A 10,219-nucleotide genomic window follows, 5' to 3' on the forward strand; every position below is an offset into this window, starting at 1 on the left:
CGGTGTTGGAGGAGAATATTGAAAGTTCCATGGGCTGCCAAAAGAATAAACAGACCTGTGTTGGAAAAAGTATAGCCAGAGTGCTCCTTGAAGGCCAGGATAGCCAAACTTCGTCTCTCATACTTTGGACATATTATCAGAAGGGACCAGTCACTGGAGAAGGATATTATGTTTGGTAAGATGAAGGGTCAGAGAAAGAGGAAGACCCCCCAGTGAGATGTATTGGCCAAGTGGCATCATCAATGGGCTCAAGCGTGGCAACAATAGTGAGGTTGGTCCAGGACCAGGCAGTGTTTCGTTCTGTTGTGCACAGGGTTGCTGTGCATCAGTACCAACTCGATGGCACCTAACAACAACAACAAGATCTTTAAGGACAGGAATTGCATTTTATTTACCTTTCTATACACAACACTGCTATACCCAGTGTTTCATATGCAAGGTGATAGGGAGGAATTTAACTTGAATTTGGAATAATAAGCCTATACTTTCTAAAACTTTTTTCATTGTGGCAAAATATGCATAGCAAAAAAATTACCATTTGTGACTACCACTACATTTACATTGTGGTACAAATATCACTATAGAGAAGCCCCTAGTGACAAAATAGTCAAATTCCATCCTCCACCCCATCTCCATCTTCTGAATATTATATATACATAACATTTTGTATCTGGCTTCTTTCACTTAGCATAGTGTTTTCAAGGTTCATCCATGCTATAGCATGTATCAGGATTTAATACTGGTATTTAAAGCATTGATGGCATAGCTTCCAGCATCACAGCAACACACAAGCCACCAAAGTACAACAAAGTAGTGGAGCCTGTAATTATATTTTAATAATATGTATCACTAATAATAAAAGAGCCTTGGTAGCATAGTGGTGCACATTGGGCTGCTAACTGCAAGGTCAGTAGTTCAAATCTACCACCTACTGCTCCAAGATGAGGCTTTCTGCTCTTATAAGAATTTACAGCCTTGGAAACCCTATACAGGGTCGCTTTGAGTTGGCACTCACTCCATGGCACACCACCACCACCACCATAGTTACAATTCTTGGTTTTAGTGGTAATTATTATTTTGTTACACAGTGATCCTGTCTGTTCACTTGGTCCCTTCCTTCCCTCAGATAAGCTCCCAAGGCCTTGAATTTTGTTGTGTTCCCTGTGGATTCACCAAGAATGTGGCTCATATCTGTCAATTGTCTGACTGCTCATGGCAGCTCTCAGCATGGAAGTGACTGCATTACATCACATCTCATTCTGGAGAATATGTGTTTGCTGTTAGGAGACTTCCAGTTAGTTCTGACTCATAGCAACCCTACGCACAACAGAAGGAAACATTGCCCAATCCTACACCATCTTCACAATTGTTATGATTGAGCCCATTGTTGCTGCCACTGTGTCAGTGTATCTTGTTGTCAATTGTCTCTCTCTTCCTCCACATGACCAAGCTTGATGTCCTTCTCCAGGGACTGGTCCCTCATGACAACATGTTCAGAGACCAGAGACGAAGTCTCACCAACCTCACTTCTAAGGAGCATTCTGACTTTACTTCTTCCAAGACAGATTGGTTTGTTTTTCTGGTAGTCCATGGTACTTTTAATATTTTTCAACAACACCATAATTCAAATAAATCAGTTCTTCCTCTGTCTTCTGTATTCATTGTCCAACTTACGCATTCATATGAGGTGATTGAAAATACTAAGGCTTCGGTCAAGCACACCTGAGTCCTAAAAATGACGTCTTTGCTCTTTGACATGACAATGAGGCCTTTTGCAGCAGATTTGCCTAATGTAATATGTATTTCAATTTCTTACTGCTATTTCCATGAGCATTGATTGTGGAGCCAAGAAAAATGAAGTCTTTGACAACTCCAATATTTTCTCCATTTACTATGATGTCTTTTATAGGTCCAAAGTGAAGATTTTTGTTTCTTTACATTGAGATGCAGTTCATCCTCAAGGCTATACACTTTGATTTTCATCAGTAAGTATTTCAAGTCCTCTTCACTTCTAACAATCAAGGTTGTGTCATCTGCATATCGTTATTGTTGTTGTTAAGTGCTAGCGAGTCAGTTCCGACCCATAGTGACCCTGTATAGGGCTTTCAATGAGTGGCTGGTGAGCTTGAACCATTGACCTTACAATTCAAACTGACTTTGTAGTCAAGCACATTAACTCACAGCGGTATACCAGGACTCCTGATTTTAAACCATTCAGTATCCCCTTGCTGTGTTTTAATGACTGCCTCTTGATATATGTACAGTTCCTTATGAGCAAAATTAATGTCTGGAGTACCCATTCTTCATAATGCTGACTGTCCACAGCTTGTCATGATCCACACAGTTTTATGCCCTTGCATAGTCAATAAAGCACAAGTGAACATCTTTCTCAAATTCTCTTCTGAATCCGACTGGAATTTCTGGCTGCTCCCTATCAATGTACTGATGCAACCATTTTTAGATGATCTTCATCAAAATTTTACTTACATGCAAAATTAATGATATTGTTAGATGATTTCTATAATTCTGTTGGGTCACCTTTCTTTGGAAGGGGCATAAATATAAATCAAATCAGTTGGCCTGGTAGCTGTCTTCCCAATTTTGTGGCATAAACGAGTCAATGCCTCCACAGCTGCATCAATTTGTTGAAAGATCTCAATTTATAGTCCATCAATTCCTGGAAACTTGGTTGTTATCAATGCCTTCAGGGCAACTTGGACTTCTTTGTTTAATATTGTTAGTTCCTGATAATATGCTACCTCTTGAAATGGTTGAACATTGACTAATTTCTTTTAGTACAGTGACTAAGTGTGTTCCTTCCAACTTACTTTGTCATTCCTTCCTTGCTTCCTGAGTCATTGAGGATTTTGCCTGTGTTGTTGTTATGTGTCATCAAGTTGGTTCCGACTCATAGCAACCCTGTATAGAATTTCCAAGGAGTGGCTGGTGGGTTTGAACCACAGATCTTGAAAATCAAACTAACCTTGCGGTGCAGAGCATTATCCTGCCTATGTTGTTGTTGCCTATGTTGTTTTGCATATGTTGTTGTTGTGAAGTGCCGTCGAGTCGATTCCGAACCATAGCAACCCTGAATAGAGTTTCCAAGGAGCAGCTGGTGAGCTTGAACTGCCGACCTTGCAGTTCAAATGTCTTTGCAGTGTGGCGCATTAACCCTCAGCACTACACCAGGACTAGAATCCTTCAGTATTGCAACCCAAGGGTTGATTTTTTTTTTTTTTCTTTTTTTTTTCAGTTCCTTCAGCTTGAGATGTGTTGAATATATTCTTCCCTTTTGGTTTTCTAAGTCCAGGCCTTTGCACATTTCATTCACTTTACTTTGTCTTCTTGAGCTGCCCTTTGAAATTTTCTGTTCTTTCAGTTCGTATCTCTCAGTTGTTTTAGCTTCTCTACATTCAAGAGCAAGTTTCAGTGTCTCCTCTGATATCCAGATCTTTTGCGTTCTTCAAGTATGATGTTCTTGATGTCATTTCACAACTTCTCTGGTCTTTAGTCATTAGTGTTTAATGCATTACATTGGATCTTGAGATGGTCTCTAAATTGAGTTTATAAACATGATTCTAAGTCATCTTTTGACTCTTATGGACTTGTTTTAATTTTCTTCAGCTTCAGCCTGAACTTGCATACGGGCAATTGATGGTCTGTTCCACTGTCTGCCTCTGGCCTTGTTCCGGCTAATGATATGGAGCTTCTCCATTGTCTCTTCCCACATGTATAGTCAGTTTGATTCCCATGTAGTCCATCTGATGAGTTGCATGTGTATTTAGTCACTGTTCATGTTGTTGAGGAAAAAAGGCAATTGCAATGGGCTGGTTTTGCAAAATTCTATCATGCGATCTCCAGCATCATTTCTATCACTGAGGCCATATTATCTGTGGCACTGTGGGTTAATGCACCAGACTGCAAAGCCTTTTGAACTGCAAGGTCAGCAGTTCAAGCTCACCAGCCGCTCCTCATTGACTTGACGGCACTTAACAACAACAATCCTTCCTCTTTGCTGCCAACTTTCACGTTCCAATTCTCAGTATTCTCAGTGCATTTTGATTGCAATTCAATTGCAGACTCAAGGTAGAATTCTTCAGTTTCATCATCATTGGCTTTAGTTGTTGGTGCATACTTTTAAATAATAGTGGTATTAACCAGTCTTGCTTGTTATTGTTGTTGTTGTTCTTAAGTGCCATAGAGTCACTTCCAACTCATAGAGACCCTGTATAGGGTTTCCGAGGAGTGGCTGGTGAGTTTGAACCACTGACCTTGCTGTTCAAACCTTGAGGTCAAGTTTGTATTGTTTGTAGGCAAACAGATATTATCCTAGCACAGACAGCACTGTATTTCTAGGGAATGAATACAGCACCATTCCTCTCCTGTTTGTAGCTCCCAGTATTGTAAACCATGTGACTGATTCAAAATGGCCACTTTCCTTCATGAATATCCAGAATATCAATCTTTATTTTTCCACGTCATTTAATGACTTCTAAATACTCATTAACAACCTGCGATATGCAGATGATACAACCTTGATCGCTGAAAGTGAAGAGGACTTGAAACTTTCCTTATGAAGATCAAAGAGCACAGCCTTTGATATGGATTACATCTCAATGTCAAGAAAACAAAAATTCTCACCACTGGACCAATAAACAACATTCTTATCAATGGAAAGACTGAAGTTGTCAAGGACTCCATTCTTCTTGGATCAACTATCAACACTCACGGAAGCAGCAGTCAAGAGATCAGACGACGTATTGTACTGGGCAAATCTGCTGCACAGGAAATTTTTAAAGTATTGAAGAGCAGAGATGTCAGCTTGAGGACTAGGGTGCACCTGACCCAGGCCATTGTTTTTTCAATAGCCTCATATGGATGCGAAAGCTGGACAGTAAATAAGGAAGATCGTAGAAGAATTGATGCCTTTGAGTTGTGGTGTTGGAGAATACTGAAAATGCCATGGACTGCCAAAAGAACCAATAGATCTGTTTTGGAAGAAGTGCAGCCAGAGTGCTTCTTGGAGGCCAGGATGGCTAAGCTTCATCTCTCATACTTTGGACATATTGTCCGGAGGAAACAATCGTTGGAGAAGGATGTCATGCTGGGTAAGGTGGAGGATCAGAAAAAAAGAGAAAGACCTCTAACGAGATGGATCAGCCAGGTGGCATCATTGATGGACTCAAGTGTGGCAGCGGTAGTGAGGTTGGCCCAGGATCGGACATTGTTTGGTTCTGCTGTGCATGGGGTCGCTATGAGTCGGTTCCAACTTGATGGCACCTGACAACAACAAAAACAACAACAAATGTTGTAGATTCTTACCTTGAACATTGTATGTTTCAATTATTAATGTAAGTTTTCAACTGTTTCTTCTCATTTTGAATTATACGCCATCAGCAACAGAAGGTCCTCAAAGATTTTCTCCATCCACATAATTAAGATCAACTCTACTTTGATACTAAGGTCAAATGTTCGATTTTGAGTGCCTTCTAACCTAGGGTGCTCATCTTCTTGCACTCTATCAGACAACATTCCACTTGTATTCACAAAGTTTTCAGTGGCTAGCCCTTCAGAAATAGTCTGACACTCCTTCTTTCTAGTCTATCTTAGTCTGGAAGCTCTGCTTAAACCTGTCCACTATGGGTGAACTTGGTGGTATTTAAAATACAGGTAGCATTGCTTTAGCACCGCAGCAATACACAAGTCACCACAGTAAGACAAACTGACACATAGGTTGTGATTACATTGGCTCAATTATCACCATTGGGGTTGACTACATCCTAACTGTCAAAACACTAAGACTCACGGCCCAACTAAGTTGACACACAACCTTAACCATCACTATCATCATTTGACATCTGTAGTTCCACCACTTTATAGCTGTGTGACCTTGGCCAGGTTTCTTAATCTTTCTGTTAGTCAGATTCCTCACTTGTAAAACATGATCTACCTAAAGAGCTGTTTTAATGATCAGATGTCAATATATATTTAACATTTATTATTAGTAATGAAGAAACGAGATCAACAACGATAAGCAATGTCCCTAAGATTACACACTAACAGTGGCACAGAGCTGGGCCTAGAACACTGTGTTTTCTCATCTTCTAGGTTGTTTTTCAGTGTCACCAGCGCTTTCTTCTAACATGACCAGGATCTAATCCACAGCCACATTCAGAGTAAATTCTGTCTTCTGTAACAGGTGACCTCCTAGCTGTGGCTTGTTTTTTTTCCTCTTTCTACCTTCCAAATCTTACTTAATGTCTTACCTCATTCAAGTAGATTTTGTGTATCCATCAGTTAAAGCAAGTTTTTCCAAAATATATTCCTCAAAATAGTTACTTCTGCCTCGGGTAATTTTTAAGTTAAAAAAAATCCTTGGCCAAATACATTTGGAAAATAGGACATCTCTTAGAAAAGAGCAATGCAAACTAGCATATAGAAGCTACTAAGAAATTATGCATCTATAAACCATTCAACTTTTATTTAACCCAGCAGTTCCAGAGCATAATTAAATGTGAGGAAAACTTTTCTCACCATAATTCTTATCACTATTTTTAGAAATCACAAAAATCCTTTGGGGAAATATTGGTGTTTAGTATTAAATAAATATTGGTGTTTAGTATTACCCCTGGCATCAAGTGAAAACGGTATATTGTAGCACACGATCTATGGATACAGATGTTTCTTCCTAATTTATTATTATTATTATTATTATTCACTGCTAAGGAGACTTGGTGCTATGGACTAAATGTTGGGCTGCTAACCACGAGGTTGGTGATTCAAACCAACCAGTCGCTCTGTGAGTGAAAGTTTAGGCTGTTCCTGTCAAGATTTACCATCTTCTAGAGCAGCTGGGGACTCTGGACCTAGGGAGGGAGAGGGGAGAGGACCTGTGTGCTGACCGTGGGGGGGGGGTGGTTTGTAGGTTGTAGGATGTACCCTTTTGTTGGTTGGTGATGCGTTGAGGGGACTGTAACCATGGCAATGAATGAAACAATATAAGATAGGATGAATGTAAAACTAATGTTCTCCATGTAAACTATCACATAATTCACAGTAACACTTTTTAAAAAAAAAGATTTACCATCTCAGAAACCCTAAGGAGCAGTTTCACTTTGAATCGGAATCAACTTGATAGCAGTGGGGTTTTGGGAAGGTGTGCTTATGATGTCGTTATTAAGTGCCGTTGAGTCAGTTCCAACTCATAGTGACCCTGTATAGGTTTTTCAAGGAGCGGCTGGTGAGTTTGAACCACCGACCTTGCAGTTCAAACCAATCTTGCAGTCCAGTGCTTATCCTACAGTGCCACAGCAGGATTCGATTGTTGTTGTTGTTAAATGCCATCAAGTCAGTTTCAACTCATATGGATCCTGTGTAGGGTTTCCAGGAAGTGACTGGTTGAGTTTGAACTGGCAGCCTGGTGGTTCAAACCAACCTTGTGGTCCAGTGCTATATCCCACAGTGCTACACCGACACCAAATAGTAAGGAGTACATGAATATTTGTTGAAGTAATGAATAAATTTTAATTGTTGTTGTTGTTAACTTGTAACTTGGAATTTGATGCATTGACCACTGATAGAGAAGCCATCTAATACCGAAGACTCAGCTGCTATACCTTCAGTCTGCTTGTCCCCTAAGCAGAAACTTCCCTGAAAGTTGGTTCTCCCAAAAGAAGAAGGCTCTCATATACCCAGCAATGGCATCTTGCCTTGCAAGTTGGAGGCTCCCATTAGTGTAGACCAGGAATGCAATGTGGGCCACAGCTGTAAACGGTTAACTAGACTCCTTCTTTAGCATGTCACGTGTCCCAGGAATGCCAGCATCTTCATGGCTTCTACACCAAAGTAAGGTTCCCTTATAGGTCTGATATGAGTCAAGAGGAACATGAAAGAGTGGATTTCTCTCCCCTGGTCCCAGGCAGTGCTTCCTGGCTTATACAGACAGTGTCCAGGAACTTTAGGGAAAGAGAAGGCAGCTTCAACTTTTCCAGGCAAAGTGGCCTTCCTTTTCAGAACCTTTAGCTCAGCTAAGTGGAGACACCTGGTGTTTGTTGTTGCAACTTCAAGAACAATACATCAAAGTCTCTGGGCAGAAAGTCAGGCTCCTAATAAAAATTGCATCATCACAAAGATAGTTGAGAAGAGGAAATACAAATGGCGGCCCTCTCACCCCTAGGAGCCTCTTCCTTCTCAAGATATCCACCATCTCCATATTTTTGCCTTTAAAATATGGTGAAAAATACAATTTCAGGCAGTTCTAGGGCACTGCGGGTTAATGCAGTGGACTGCAAGGTCGGTTTGAACTGCAAGGTCGGTCGTTCAAGCTCACCAGCCGCTCCTCGGAAGCCCTTTTCAGGGTCACTATGAGTTGGAACTGGCTCGAAGACACTTAAGAACAAAAAAAACAATCCATATTATGAATGAGATCTGTTCCTAAGTGTGTCTTTAAGTCAACTTTGTAGGTAAGTTGGGATGGGTATATTCGATTCTTATTTCACATTACTTTAATGCAAGTCAAGGTTTGAAGTCTTCTTAATGATTGAAAAGCAGCACTTGAAACAAGTGAAGGTGATTGTGATGAAGAGTTTGTTGAGAGTAGTCCGGTTTGGTGCCATCTTATAAAAGGGAGGACCAATTTACATAATAGTAAAGTGCAAGTATGTAACTTCTTAAGGCTGACACCCAAAATCTGTAATAAGCCAGGAAAGAGACAAAAACCTCTCTCCTTGTTTGATTTTGTCAGGTGTTAAATCAGAGTGCTAACTTTTGTACAGTGTTTAATAATACTTTATAGGTAGCTGGTGTAGCACAGCTCAAAAAAAAATTTTTTTTTTTCAGCCTATACAAGGCCAAAGGAATATTAAAGTATCACTACGGATGAAATATAGCCACTGCCAAATACTGATTAGTCATAAAATCTGCGACATTATCACCATTCATCACGGCCTTTCTTTTAACGACTAAAGTAAAAAAAGAGACATCAAAGTTTTCAAAATAAGGTTATAAAAATGCTGTACACAGATGAGGCCTCCAAATATTTTGATAGAAACTGGACCAAGAAAATATAGAGAAATCATTGAAACAAATCACAAAACATATGTTGTTATGTTTTGCTCTAAAAACCATGAAGTTTATCCAGAACCCTATTATGGTAACTGCTTAGCTTTTCATGCATTCCTAAATTACCATGTAATCTAAAACCTTGTTTTCAGCTGCCCTATATTGGAAAGTCCCTTAAAATAATCAGGATGATTACAGGCTAGTATTCAGAAAGAAACTCGCTTGTAGCATTGTAAATGAAAGTGTTATTTATCAGGCAGTCTCCTTTTAAAAAAAAAAAACAACAACTCAGAAACACAGAATCACAATGTATGCAGGAAATACCTAAACCAAGAATTGCATTTTGGGCTCTACATTTTTAAACACATGGATAGTTGGTGTAAAAATATGTTCTTTTCCTGCAGGGACTTGACTGTAATTAGTGTGCCAAAACTCTCTCACAGAGATTTCATTGTTTTATCTACTTACATCATCTTAATTCGATTTTATTTTACTTTGTCAAAGTCATATTAATGTAAATGTGTTCTTGATAGCAAACAGAGTTCTTTTTTATGCAAAACAGGATTCAGCTGACTCTAATAAAACAGCTTGCAGTCTATTAGACTATAACAGTAATGTGCTTATTTTGTTTCTTAAATCAAGACTGTGTCAGAAAGCTATATAGGGAAATTTGTCTTGTTTTTCACAATAATTGCCAGGGTGGGGTTACATTATGATCTTTAAATGAATAGTATCGCTTAGAACAAACACTTCATATATCTTTTATCTTCCCCTGCATACAGTTCTGAGTTTTCTTTGAAAACGCTGAGCTACTTTTCCACATAAGTCATCAGAATATTTCCAAAGAATTTTAACTGCCAGATTAATTATATCTTGCAAACAAAGATAGATTGCTTACATTCTTTATTCAGAATTCCTGCCAGTATGGAGCAACTGGGAACAAATTAATTTCTTTTGCAACCATGCAAAATGTTTTGCTATGAAAAGCTCAGGAAGGTAAATGGATCCCTTAAAAGAAAAAAATCGTGTTGCTCATTCGGAAAGGCTAACTGGTAAGCAAAGAACAGAGGATTAAATGTACTTGACTAGTGCACCCACTCTCCCCACCCCCCACTGCCCTTTTTTTCAAGCAGAAAACGGCATACGAGATGAATTGCTG

This window comes from Chrysochloris asiatica, unplaced genomic scaffold (assembly GCF_000296735.1).
Source record: "Chrysochloris asiatica unplaced genomic scaffold, ChrAsi1.0 scaffold00020, whole genome shotgun sequence".
NCBI classification, from domain to species: Eukaryota; Metazoa; Chordata; class Mammalia; order Afrosoricida; family Chrysochloridae; genus Chrysochloris; species Chrysochloris asiatica.